This window comes from Lissotriton vulgaris, chromosome 3_1 (assembly GCF_964263255.1).
Source record: "Lissotriton vulgaris chromosome 3_1, aLisVul1.2, whole genome shotgun sequence".
In the NCBI taxonomy this organism is placed as follows: domain Eukaryota; kingdom Metazoa; phylum Chordata; class Amphibia; order Caudata; family Salamandridae; genus Lissotriton; species Lissotriton vulgaris.
In genome coordinates this window covers 1,160,638,259-1,160,652,633 of record NC_141689.1, presented here as the reverse complement: position 1 = coordinate 1,160,652,633, position 14,375 = coordinate 1,160,638,259, and positions in this window count along the sequence as shown.

Sequence of the window (14,375 nt, the reverse complement as noted above, 5' to 3'; positions counted from 1 at the left end):
ACAGCCTTAACCAGTTCTTCCGGGAGGCCTTTTGTCGCCAACACTGCCCACAGAAAAGTCCACGTGACCCTGTTGAACGCTTTCTCAGCGTCCAACAGGGCCATGCCTACAGGTGAGCCACCCTGCGACCAATCCAGCAACGATATTATACACCTTATATGATCTGTGGTGCCTCTACCCTGTATAAAACCATGCTGTCTAGGGGAAACAAATCCTGGCATCAAATCGTTTAGCCGGTTAGCCATCACTTTCGAGTAGATTTTGCTATCAGAGTTGAGGAGTGATATAGGTCTGTAAGACCCCAGTTTATCCTCTTTTTTGCCTTTCTTTTTGAACACCACAATGGTGGCTTCTGCCCAAGAGCGCGGGGCCTTTCCCAAAAACGCATGCTGACACACCTCCTCTAGCTCTCTTCTAGCTCTCTTCTAGGTATCTAAACTTTCTGTAGAACTCCAGGGGGATATTATCAGGCCCCATAGCCTTTCCCTGGGCTAACCCACAGATTGCTATCTCAACTTCTCCCCAGTGTGGTGATGCTGATAAAAGTGCATGTTGAACATCAGTTAGGGTCACAGGGGTCACATCATTTAAATACTTGCATACCGCGGCTGTATCAGTCTCATTATCATCGCTATATAGGTGCTGATAATACTCTTGAAAAGCGGTCAACAATCCTTCCTTTGACTCCTGCATAGCTCCTTGCAAATTCTTAATTTTCGATAACGCGTTATATACCACTTTCTCCCTTGCCCTTTTCGCCAAAATTCTGCCAGTTTTTTCCCCAAATTCATATGCTGTTTCTTTATGTTGGAAATAATTGACTGCGATTTGTCCAGCAATGTTGGCATTGACATTAGCCCTTTCAATAGTGAGGTCTTTTTGAGCTTGATTGCGTTCTTCTAGTTCTGCTCCTAGTCTTATAACCTCAACTAATTTTTTCTCTGCCTGCAAAACCATGTCAAACTCCTGCCGTTGTTTAAGACATATCTGTTTACGCCTGAATATAGAGAAGCTCAAGGTCTCTCCATGAACCACAGATTTGAATGTGTCCCACACTATTTCTTATGTTGCTGTGCCTTTATTTATGTCGAAAAAAAACTGAATAATTTGGGTCATGTGCTGACAGTATTCCTCATCTAATAACAGTTTTCAGTCAAAAGACCATGGGGAGAAATCTAATTGTCCTTCAAGTTCTAAGGCCAAGTCAATTACAACCGGATTATGATCGGAGACCAATTTAGGACAAATTGTAATGGTACTTTTAGCTAAAAATTCGAAGGAGGAGAAGACATAGTCCGAACATACAAATTTTGAGTGGGGAGCAGAAAAAAAAGTAAAACCCGGGTCCGCGGGATGCTTCGCCTGCCACACATCATAAAGACCATGGTCCAAACACAGCTGCCGTATTGCTATAAACGTTAGCTTCTTTCTGCCAGTATACACTTGATTGGATCTTATATGCATATCTACACCTATATTAATATTAAGATCACCACACAGCAGGGCAGGTGTAGTCCATTGTGCCAACTCAAGATTTAAAAAATTGAAGACCTCTGCGTCATCCAAGTTTGGGCCGTAGACATTACAAATTGTAAACCTATGCCTTCCCAACTTACAATCAGCGATGGCCCAACAACCCCACTTATCAGCTAGTGTCTTCATACACTCCCCCACTCCCCGTCTTTTAAGAATTGCCACCCCCTTCTAATCCCTGTTTGTTTAGAACAAACAATCATCTCCAAACCCATATTTTTTAAATAATCCCTATTGATCCAGGCCACGTGTGTTTCTTGTAGGCAAAGTATATCAACCCCTAATATTTGAACCAATTTTGCTAACATCTGACGTTTCCTCGGGTTATTCAGGCCACAAATATTTAAAGTGCAAATCTTGAGCTTCCTATCCCTTCCTCTTATTAATGCCATATTCTAAACTAAGATAACCAAATGCTGATCCTATAACCCTTTCTTCCATTCTTCTCTTCATCTTCTTCCATTTCTTGTAGTACAGTGCTCGATTTATCCCATCAATCTGGCTCGTACAGCCCATTTCCTCTTCCAAATTGCCTGCTGCTGCCTTTTCCCCCCCCCACCACCACACCCCCTACACCTCCCTGCCCACCCCCGCCCCCGTCTATCTAATCCACCCCCCACCCATCCTTCCCAACATATGAGGCCCAAGGACTGTCAGTCCCTGCATTGATGGAGTGCCATGTCCTCCCCCCTGCCCCCTGTAACCTAAAAGAAAGAAAGAAAAAAAAGAAAAACTGCACCTTTATAACATACTCTGCTGACATTACCTATAAGACAAAAAAAATTTCAACCTGCTTTGGCAGCACGCTCAGAGGGCCTCAACCCTACAAGACATATCAAATACCCTAACATCCAGTTTTAACCAGGCTATCTCACCTTTCTGCACTCCCTAAATAGATTCCAAATACTCCGTAGCCTGAATCTCTGACCAAAAAAACGTAAATTGTCCTTTGAACATAACTTTTAGTTTGGCCGGGTTTTGTAGGTATACCACCGCCCCCTTCTTTCAAGGAATCAGGAATAAGTTGTCTTAGATGCCAGCACTTGGAGACAGTTGCCTGGCAGAAATCCGGCCTTAGAAAAAAAATTCAAATTTTTAGCAATTGCTTACTTGTCCGGTATCGCCAGAGTGTAAATATCTTCTCTTGCCAGGAAGTTGTTGAAGCAAACTAAGATCACCCTGGGTAAATCCTCTGTTCCTTGGCGTTTTTTTTTTACTGAAAACGGCGATGTGCCAGCTGAATTTCTCAGGACCAATCCCAAGTTGTGAGCTCCGGGAAGGCTTCTTGCAGTAACTCGGCCACAAATTTACGAACATCAGCGCCCTCCAATTTCTTGGGTACCCCCAGAAAGCGCAGATCATTACTGCGTGAGTGATTTTCTAGTTCTGACAGCTTAAAGCTCAGGTCATTCCGATGAGCCTTGATCAACTCTAGTTCTTCTTTCTGTTCAGCAGTATAATCCTCAAGGGCAGATATCCGAGCTTCTGCCTCTATGACTCTATCCGCCGTTTCTGCCCCTAGTTTAATCGCCCACCGAACTTCATTTTTGACCTTACTGCAGGTAGCTTGCATACGAATGTTCTCAGCTTTGCTCTCCGCTCTGTGGCCCATCATTGTTTCGTATATGGTGACCAACGTAATTTCCTGAGACCCTTGATTAAATCAGAGTTTGAAGCTTCTTCTCCCCCAGTTTGAACTGGAGTGCTAGCTACTGGAGTTCCATTCAAATTTTCCCCAGGAATTGGGGGGCCTTCTAATGTCCTCTGTGATAACCCTTTTTTCTTTGTTTTCCTTTTTATAGTTGTTGCACTACAATTAGGCAATGTCTTACTTCCACCTGAGGCCTCATCCGGGCTACTCACTTCACAGTCACCTTCGCTGTAATCTGCCCAGTCCTTGCTCAGAGTGGAACCCTCATCTGAGGATGCCTCTGATAATGAGTAGAATGTTTCCCCTACTTCTGGTACATGGATGCCTAAAACCAAGATATTAGTCTCACCCACTGTCGCCTTCTTTTGAGTGCCCTCTTTTTCAGTAACTTGCTCTCCATTGCCATTTCTTGTTATGTCACAAACAAGCCCTTCTCGTTTGGTTTGCGACAACTGTGACTGTACCTCGCTTGTAAACTCATAATTCAGGGTATCGGTGATGTCCAAGAGTGCCGGACCCAGTATTACATGCTCAGTCGGTGTTTCGAGCACGTCACCCCCCACAGCTTCTACTGTGTCAATATTGCGAGCGTTCTGTCTCTCGAATATTGCTGGAAGAGTCTGACTCGGAATGCTTTGCTTCAATACCCTCTGAGTTGCACCACTCTTCCCCTTGTCTTCCCCATCTTTTTCTGAGCTGAACCAGTGGCGTTATGGGCACAAGCTGTGCGCGGAAGTTGCAAAATAGCCTCGCCGTCTCCACAATAGCCTCGCCGTCTCCGCACCCAGTTCTGGATGCCTCCATGTTTTGCTCTTTGTTTTTCCCACTACGGGTATTTATTCTTACAGTTTCATTTACTTTCATTGCCCCCTTCGCAGGCATCTTTTTTTTATTGTAGCCCCTCCACACCCATGAGCTACTCTGCTATGGTACCCGTGCAACAGCCAGGCAGGTATTCTCCAATATAAGGCTTTATGTCGCCTCATTAGCAGGTTCCCGAGCATTCGTGATAAATTTGCCAGTATTACAATTGTATGTCCTGAAACCAGCCGGTTTATCTACCACTTTCACCACCTTAGGCGCTCTACCACCATTTCAGAGCTATTTTCAGAGCCACACCGGCTCCTTTCCGCATCCGATTCAATGTATTCAGTATTCGCAATATCCACGAGTTTTGCCGCCTGCAGGGGGTTCCAAATGGGTTACTAAAATAGAGCGCCGCACAGGGTAAAATCAGTAGAGTTTAGAAGCCGGAGATGAGCCTGAAGATTTTTTTCAGCACACACCGGGCGGTGATTTCGTGAGATCTTGTATCCAAATGCCTCCCACACCTTGATCCCAAAAGCAGTTTTAAAGTTTTATGTGGCTCTTTCCGTTGGGCAAAGTATGCGTACATACCGATTAATCAGCAGATTCAAACATCATGACGAGCTTTTAAACTGTTTTCAAGGTTCGCCATACCTCCTTACGCTGCAGTGTTGCCACAGCTGCGGCGTATCCACGGCGTATCCACCGGAATCAAGCTCTCATCGGGCTCTCGGTTCAGCGCTGCTTTCTCCTACGCTGCTTTTTCCCACACACTTTTTACCGCACCTGCCTCTGAGCAACACCGCCCCTTGCACTTCCTGAGCCTGCTTTGGCAGCCAGTCCTGTGAAGTATGAGCAGGGCTGACCGTTAGTTTGATTCGCCCAAGGTCACTGTCTCTCCGCTTCACCAACTTTCCCCGTAAGGCAGAAAAAGAAGTATAACCATCGAGGTGTGGATTAGCTGGAGTAGCTCATTTTCCCAGCTTTCACGTCTGGCAAGTCTTCGTAAGCTTTCAGGTTTAAGCGTGCGACCTTTCACACAAAGGTGAGTCCGTAGGTCCAGAGGGACAGGAGAGAAGAGTGGAGCTGCCTACACAGCCCACGCCACGGCCGCCATCTTGTCCCATCTCCAGATGGATTTCATCGAAACGAGGTAACAAATTGAAGTATGTTTTAGTAGTAATTTGTGCATTCTGTAAATGAATTGAAGCTTATCCCACCAAAGAGAATACAGCTATGGGGACGGTGAAGGCACTTTTAAAAGAGTTCTTCTTGCGCTATGGATTGCTACATGTGATTTGGAGTGACAACTGAAGTCACTTGAATTCAAAAGTCATTGAATTGGTGTGCAAAGGCTTGCATATTAGGCAGAGGTTTCATGCAGCCAATGACCCCCAGTCAGCAGAACTGGTTGAGAAGTACAATGGTCCGCTCAAACTGAAGCTAGCAAAGATTCAAGAAAGCACAGGATTGCAATGGCCAGATGCGTTACCTTTGGCTTTATTATTTACCAGAGCAACAGCGCATTCTAGAACAGGGTTGTCCCCATATGAGGTGGTCTTTGGATGCCCTGCCAGCATCTGGGGCGTCCCAAGACCCAAGCGCTTTTTCTCCCACTGTATGCCGTTTCTGATGCTTTATTGAGTGTGAATATATGGTTGGTTTGATAGAGAGTGTGTGTATGATTGATAGAGTGAATGAACGGTGTGATATGTTTTTATTGTCCTATTTGGAAAGGTCTATAGCCAAGTGACAGACATTGATTAGATAATGTAATTTGCGGTTTTTTGTAAATGAAAACCTAGAATGAACAGTATATTAAGTCCACTTATGTACAGAAACCAATAAGCAAATAATTTCTGATAGAGCTTTATTGTTATTGATTATTTTTCTTTTATTTTCTACTGTTTTTTGTATATATAGTTTTTATAAGTGATTATGTGTTTAAATTTTATATAGTCATGAATTAAAAAATACAAAAGAGAAAATACAAAATCAATAGACAAGAAACATATATACAGTGATGAAGGCAAAGCGGTAGACACCACTACGCGCGTTTCGGCTCTTGAGCCTTCTTCGGGTGACCGTCTATTGTTAGAATTTCAAGGAGTCCAGGACTCACAGTTAGGTGTGGCGTGGATATAAAAGGTCAGTCGGTAAAAGCAGCTTTTCAAAATCTTGAGATGTGGAACGATATAATTCTATAACGTGTCATATGATGTTATGACATCAGAGAAGAGGAAGTGATAGAACAATATAGTGGAGGTAGCTTAGATAGGATAACTTCCAGCGAATAGATGGGAAGGTGATGAAAGCAATAGCGAAGGAAGCGAGTATTTTATCTCCACAAGTAGATAGGACATCCGGAGGTAAGCAATAATTGTCTTTTGGCGGTCAACTACTGTTACAAGTCCTTTCCTACCAGGAGCGTCTCCACTTTCATCAAACCTCACGGACAATGCTATGACCAGATCATCCTCCATAGTATCTTCAGCTCCTGGGACATCTTTTCTTCTTTATCTTTAGGTGGATACATAATATTCGTACTAACAATTATACATCACTATTGCTTACCTCCGGATGTCCTATCTACTTGTAATAGACGGTCACCTGAAGAAGGCTCAAGAGCCGAAACGCGCGTAGTGGTGTCTACCGCTTTGCCTTCATCACTGTATATATGTTTCATGTCTATTGATTTTGTATTTTCTCTTTTGTATTTTTTAATTCATGACTATATAAAATTTAAACACATAATCACTTATAAAAACTATATATACAAAAAACAGTAGAAAACAAAAGAAAAATAATCAATAACAATAAAGCTCTATCAGAAATTATTTGCTTATTGGTTTCTGTACATAAGTGGACTTAATATACTGTTCATTCTAGGTTTTCATTTACAAAAAAACGCAAATTACATTATCTAATCAATGTCTGTCACTTGGCTATAGACCTTTCCTAACTCTGTCTCTTCCCTATGTATAGCAAGTGCTACTATATTATATAGGGGTCCCCTTTTTCCAAATATTTATTGTCCTATTTGTACTTGGGCTGATGTTTTTCTTATGACTCCATAATCCAATGTATTTTTGTATATTAGGAGCTGACCTTTATTAAACTTGGTCTAAATAATTTTTATCAAATTGATCAACAGAAAATAAATGTGCTAAAATATTTCAGCTGCTCTGTGGGTGTTTTTGGTTGATTTGCATTGTATGATCCTTTATCCTTTGGGGAAGCTCCCTCTCATGTTTATAGAGTACTTCTCCGAGATACCCCCTTCTTGTAGACTATCTGTATGAGTTAACTAAAGATCTCCGTTCTATCCACCAAAAGATTCACGCCACGCTGCAACCAGAACCAGAGGGGCCCAGGCACCAGCTACAGCCCGGGGAATTTGTTCTAGTAAAGAACTTTTAACTGAATATCTGCCTGGAGCCGAGGTGGAAGGGGCCCCTGCCTGTCCTGCTCAGCATCCACACAGCTGTCAAGCTTGAAACCCGGAAGAATTTGGTGCATGCCACTCACATCAAACGGATTACCCTCCCAATTCCGTATGATAAGTGGGCTCTCAATGGCATTGCTGGCCAGGAAGGAGAGCGGGTTCCCCACTTCGTTCTCTTCTTTGACGCCCGACTGAGGTGGGCGCAGATGGACAAGGAAAGCGATGAGGCCCTGCTTGTGGCGATCCCCACAGAAATAACGGCTTCCGCGGATACTGCATCTGGTGCACACGAGTCTTAGTCTCAATGCCCAACTGACCATGAGTTTCACCCATTTTTGTTTATGAGATACAGCCTGAAGGGACCAGATATACCCTTCGGCCTATACAAAGTATAGTGCACTAGTAGGACAGCTCAGGAGTTAGGGAAGGACTTGAGCTTAGGGCGAGGGTGCTGTGCCTAAGGTGCCTGCATTGGATTAGAGTGAGTTACATTGGTGAATTGCCCTGGACACTGGACAGGATCGTTGAGGGTACTTGCTCAGGAGGGAGGGTGACCTATCCTGAAAGAAGAGGATTTGTTTTTCAGCAAGAAGTGTAATTACGCAACTCCCTTGTGGGAGTGCTTCATTGCACCGTCATTGATGAACAATAGGAGCCTGCCAGCGAGGCTCTAGACAGACGCTGGGTGATTTGTGCCCCTCTGGTCGGTTGTATTTTTGTGGCTCCAAATCCTAAGATTTCTTTCTATGTACCCATTTGACCGTGCAGTCATGAGGGAGGAACAGCCCCTGGTGGCCCCTCCATTACAGCAGAATGGTCCTGTGTGGTCTAGTTCGTCTACTGGGAGTAGGGTAGTAGTGGTAGTAGTCATCCTCATAGTAAAACTAACACTATTTGGGGTGGTCTGCTATTTAGAAGAACAACATCCTGTGCACACTCTGGTAGGGACTATCCCGAATTCCCCTGAGCACCTATTATTTGTTACATTGGCCCCGCATGAAGAGAGACATAGACAGACTTATACCGAGAACGCTTTTCTTGAGATGCTTCATCAGATACACAATACCACTAACGCCATGAATTGCTGCGTGTGTGGGTTAGTCCCCTTCGTTATGCACAAGAATATTTTGCTGGTGTCATTGCCCCTGTCATACTTAGGTAGCTGTGAGGCATGGTTCCAATTGCTTTCTATGGTATACATGCACTATCATGCTAACACTTTGAAAATGGTACAGTCTGATTACGAAGCAGTGTCGAAATATATAGTGGTACACTTGGGATAAACACCTGGGGCAGATGGCAGGAAGCTTGCAGGAACCTTTTTGAAGCTAATGAGAATGTCACTTGGTTGCAGAATTAAATGTTGGATTTCCAAGGATTTTATGTACTGAATACTTCAGATGTTTCCAGGAACGAAATATCACTGAAGACAAAGCCTTACCCGTCCCTGTGATCAATGCAACAGCTAGTTTCTGTGTTGAAGGCTCAGGAAACTTTCCTATAGGGCAGAGCAGTTGTAACTACGCATACTGATTGAATACTACTAGTAGCCCACCTTTGCTTACACCTCCGGATGTATACTTCATCTGTGGGGAACAGGCTTATACATGGCTTCCCAGGGGATGGTCTGGCTGGTGTTATGTCTCTTTCCTCTTACCTCCCGAGAGGTGTCAATCCAAACGATATTGCTCGGACAGATAACTCCCTCCAGCAATTCACTAACATAATTAAGGGCATTCTTCGGTTCTGGAGTCCCATGTTCAATAGTCATAATATTCGTCGCCTTGCCAGAGTAGTTGAGGGAGTTATCAATACTACTGCAGGTATACTGACTAATATTAGAGTCGAGCTTCAGGCTTTGAAGCTCATTGCTCTTCAACATCGGATAGTTTTAGACATCATTCTGGATGATAGGAGTGGAGCCTGCTGCGTCATCGGCAGCAGCTGCTGTGTGTACATTTCTGATAGCGCCTCTACTGTATACTCCACAATATAGAAATTACACAAATTTGCTTCATATATCCATCAGGATAATGGTTCATGGTCCCTCACAGGGTGGGTCCGGAGTCTGTTGACATCATGGGGTTGGAAGAAACTATTTGTCCTAATACCTATTGCAGGTGTCATCTTTACGTGTTGCTTATGTTTGAATTGCCTTACAACATGTTGCACCTATTGTGTGACCAAGCTCCCCCCTACCCCTCACATGTCAGTATATGATAACAAGATCTCTGCTACGATGATGCAGGATATCATACTCATCGATGAGGGCATTTTTTAATACTAAGTGGATTTTGATACTAAGTGTGTTTCTCTATTCCTCCTTGTAACTTGAGTGTCTACGCATTTAATTTCTCGCCATTAGAATTGTAAAGACCCTCATGGATGGCCTCAATAAAGCATTTAGCCACCCATGCTAAAAAGTCTGTTAGGTTTGAAAATCCCATTGACAGCAATTCACTCGTTTCATGCTATATTAGGTTAGCAGTGTGTGGCTAAATAGACACCATTTGTATTCACGTTATGCAACCCACTGAGTTAGCCCCATAATGTGCAGGCTTCAGTTAGCGAGTGTGTCTCCATTTTGTATTTCATAATCTTCATTAGGCTGCTTAGACTTTGCCTGAACTTGGCCTCATTACTCGTATTGCTTGCCTCAGCAGAACACTGTATTTCATTTTTATTTTCTCTTCTGTTCAAGGCTGTTTCTCGACTAACTAATGAATAGGCTATTCTTTCCTCACATACCTATCTGAGGGTGTAGTTCTGCTCCTACGTTAGGGGACGGTAAGGTTCAGCACGGTAACCTTGAGTTGCCAATAGCATGTACCCATCTGGCAGGTGGTAGCTCATCCCTCTGTACCCTCTTTGTTCATGTTCGGCCCAGGCCGATAACTTTCCACTGTGGGTGTGGTTTGAGGCTCTGAGGAAAAATCATTGCATGTTGTAGACTGTTCGAGGGCCAGTCACTCGGCAGACATCTTAGGGTGCAGGTCAGATTGGACTCCTCCACAGATTATTGCTAATATATGTATATTTGTATTCTTTACTGTCTGACCGACTCTTCATTCTTGGAAAGGCATAGCAGGTGGTTGTAAGTAACACGGATGGCCCCTATGGGCCACTTCCTTCATATTGTAAAATATTTCTATTGTTTTCCGGCTGTACACCAACTCCAGCTCAACTCTAGAGAATGCTCATGTACTAATTTGCACAAACAAACCATGGTGCATTTCCTCTACTTTTGTGAATATTATAAACCCTTGTATGCTTGTGACGGCCGGGAGCCATCACGCGTCATGGTGGGCGTGTGTGGAGGACGGCCCCATGCCATCCGAATCCCGCCCACTAATGAAAACTCCCACACAGCGCGAAACTTTCAAGCGCACGGAAGGGGATAAAATACATACAAAAAAATCCTCGCACCATTTTTGAAGTTTAGTAATCCACGGCTTTGTACACAAGCATATACATTTTTATTGCCATTACCAGATGACGAAACATGTGGTCACATGACTCTGTCTCTTAAAGCCACACTACGCTCCAGGAGGTCAATAATTTTAGATAAATTTTAGTATTTTGATGAATTAGTGCTTGACTTTGTTCATCCCAGCGTGTTTTTATCTAGATTGTTGGTCAACAATATCTCAAACCTGATGATTTTATATTTTTACTTACATGTTTTAATAACTTGTGTGTATTCTATTGCTCTTTTTGCACATCTTGCATGCGTTTATGGCTGTTCACAGCTGAATAAAGAGAATTCTGATTCTGATTCTGAACATCATATCTGGCATTGTACAATAATTCTGAGCACTTCAAGCCTTTTCATTACCCCTATACTACAAGTCCCTGAAACAGGTAGAACACACGGTTTTAAGGAGCTAGAGGGCCCCCTAAAATTACTGGGAGGATATCAGCAGGTCTCAGCTCGGACGGTCATCACTGTTCTAACCATTGGCACATATTGTGCTGCAAACCCATGGATAGCTGTATGCTGAAATCGTGTTTAGAAGAGGTCATGTTTATCAATTTCTAAAAAGACAAGTAAGGTTTTATATTGGGAAGAGAGAAGCCTATTTACAAACCCCTATCGCCACCATAACTTCACTTTTTTGGACGTTGTAGTGGCGATAAGGGCTTCCCCTTATTTCCAAGGCAGTTTTAAGCCACTTAACTGGCTTTACGCTACCTTGTAAATTGGGCCCCCTTTCACGCTGTACTTAGCATGAAAGGGGTGGGCAGTGGGTGTTGCGGTGGGCATTTCGCCGCAACAGCTATTGATTTTGATGCTGTCCCATATTAACAAGGGTGGTGTAAATATGGGACAGCACCAAAATTAAGACCAGGGAAAACATGGTCTTAACATGGTGAAACGAGGATAAATGCTTTATTTCTCCTCGTTTTTCCTGTTTCTATGTGTGCTGTGTTTTGCCCAGGCATGACAGTGCCACAATGCTCTGACCCTGGACCTTGCTCTACCTGAAGTGAGTACTAGGCCAGTAGCAAATTCACAGCTGTTTGTTAGGCCAAGATTGACAACTGGCAGGTGAAGAATACACTGGCCGGTAATGCAGAAATTTCCTGATTTAATAGCTGTTCTGTATGAGGCGATGGGTAACTATTTATTGGATCTCAATAAAGGCAACACAGAGGGAGGCACAATTTGTTCACTCACAGGGGTGGCTGAGATACATACTGCACTCCCTGACAAAATAATGGATCTATTTTATGCAGAAGTACGGATTAGAGCCGAAGAAAGTTTGCCCACTCCTGGTTCAATCGGCGTTGTCGTGAAACCAAATTAGCCTTGCTAGATGCTCTTAATCCCAAGGATAGGCCAACCATAAAACTCAAACGGATCATTTATAAAGAGACCACCACCTTAGAAAACAAATCCTGGGAGCAGGAAAAATGGGGCTCCTACAGAAGGTAGAGCCAGTTTTGAACCCAACATCAAAGCCAAAGTATAGAACGAGCACTACTATGCCATGTATGCCACACCAGCGGCAGATGAAGAAATAAGGGGCTTGATGCAGGCAGTTTATCTAGGGAACTAGTCCTGTGCAAAGTCAAGGAGCACCCCAAGGTAACTTTGTCAGAAGTGCTTAATGCCACTAACAAAAAAGCTCTGCACAAAGCACCTGGGGTAGACAAAATCTCTAGGGACTTCTTTCTCTCACAATAGACAATTTGGGGTCTTTATATGTTGGCATCTTTAAAGCTGTATTGGGAAGAATGTCGATTCCCAAAACATGGGCTAGAGCAGAAATTGTCCCAGTCCACAAGAAAGTTTCTCCTTTGCTATCAGGCAACTATAGCCCCATTAGTTTAATTGATGTGATGTGGAATGTTTTTGCCTGGGTACTTCTCTGGGTCTTCAGGCTGGATAGAGGATCATAACATTCTTAGCCCTTTCTTAGCCCTTTCCAAGTAGGATTCAGACAATGCGCCTCCAAAATAGATAAAAATTTCAGTCTGCAACTCCTATTTTGGAAAACTGTTAATCTGGAGGGCTGTTGCTTCTACTTATATTTGTTGACCTTAAGACAGCTTTTGATCTAGTACCCAGGGACAAGTTGTGGTCAGTATTAACAGATATTGGGGTCACCCCATAACTTTGCCACATGATTAGGAGACTTCATGAGGGAAATTGTTCCCAGGTTTGATATGGGAAATATGGGGAGCGTACAGCACTATTTACTGTTAACAGAGGTATCAGAAAGGGATGCGTGCTGGCCCCAACTTTATTTTGCTTATAAATTAAAGGCCTGAAAGATCAAATGAATAGGATAAAGTATAATGACACCCCTAAGATTGCTTCAAACAAAGTGCCGGCATGGATGTTTGCCAATATTGCCCTTCTTCTTTCAAAATCTCCAATGCATTTCCAAAACATCTTAGACAGCTTTGAATCTGTTGTATTTCTATCTAGGACCCTAATTCGATATTAACGGTTCATGCCCTTATGTGGTTATAACAAATAGTATCCTTATAAAGGCATAAGAATCATATCCATATTTAGTAATAGCCCATGCAGTACAAGACACGGCAAGGCTACTCCCATAGACTCCTAGAAAGCACAACGCGTTCTTTAAACATGCATCCAGCAGTCTGAATTTCCGCCTGATATTGTTTCGGTTTGCACAAGAACTCCTGGAGTCCAGAAAGAACTGTTAGTTCTTAGTGACATCATATGTCCAACCTTACGTCAAACCTGGCACCTTTCAGGTATAAATATACCAACGTTGCCTCAAGAAAACACACGGTGGTGTGGAGCAGAGCGGCTATCTATTTATCCAAAGCCCAGCTGATGCGAGAGCCGTAGGAAGCCGTCCTCTCCCCTTTGACGCGCTGGAGAAGCTGCCTTTTCTCACGCCGAGAAATCCAGCTCCGGTGTACCCAAGTCACCCTCGCGGGTTGCTGGGAGATCGAGTCCTGAGAAGCGAGATACAAGACCTCCTTCATTCGATAGCCAAGGTACGGAGCTGATTAAAACCTTAGAGAGAATTCTTGATTCCGATACTTGGCAAAAACCCAACTTAACTTAAAACTGCAACTTACTTACTCCTTCCCACGAATTAGGCTTAGGTCAGGTACACCGGGGTAGGCGTATCCTAGAAGCACCAGTTGAGTTTGTTAGTCAATGTTTTTATGTATGTATACATTTTATCCATTTTAAAGTATCATATGGCTAAGAAACCATATCAATGCTTTTACAGTATTATTTCATATTACTACTTTTACTGTACGCACTTTACTTTATGATATGTATTGCAATTGTGGAAATTCATTTCTCTTGCATGAGAAAAAGGACTGCTCAATAAAATAACACCTTTTATTGAAAGCGCCCTTCTCTCTATTTCTCTGCACTCAGGTGAAATTAAGCATGCACGATTGACTGAGTGAAATAGCTGTCTATTGTTTTCACACGACTCG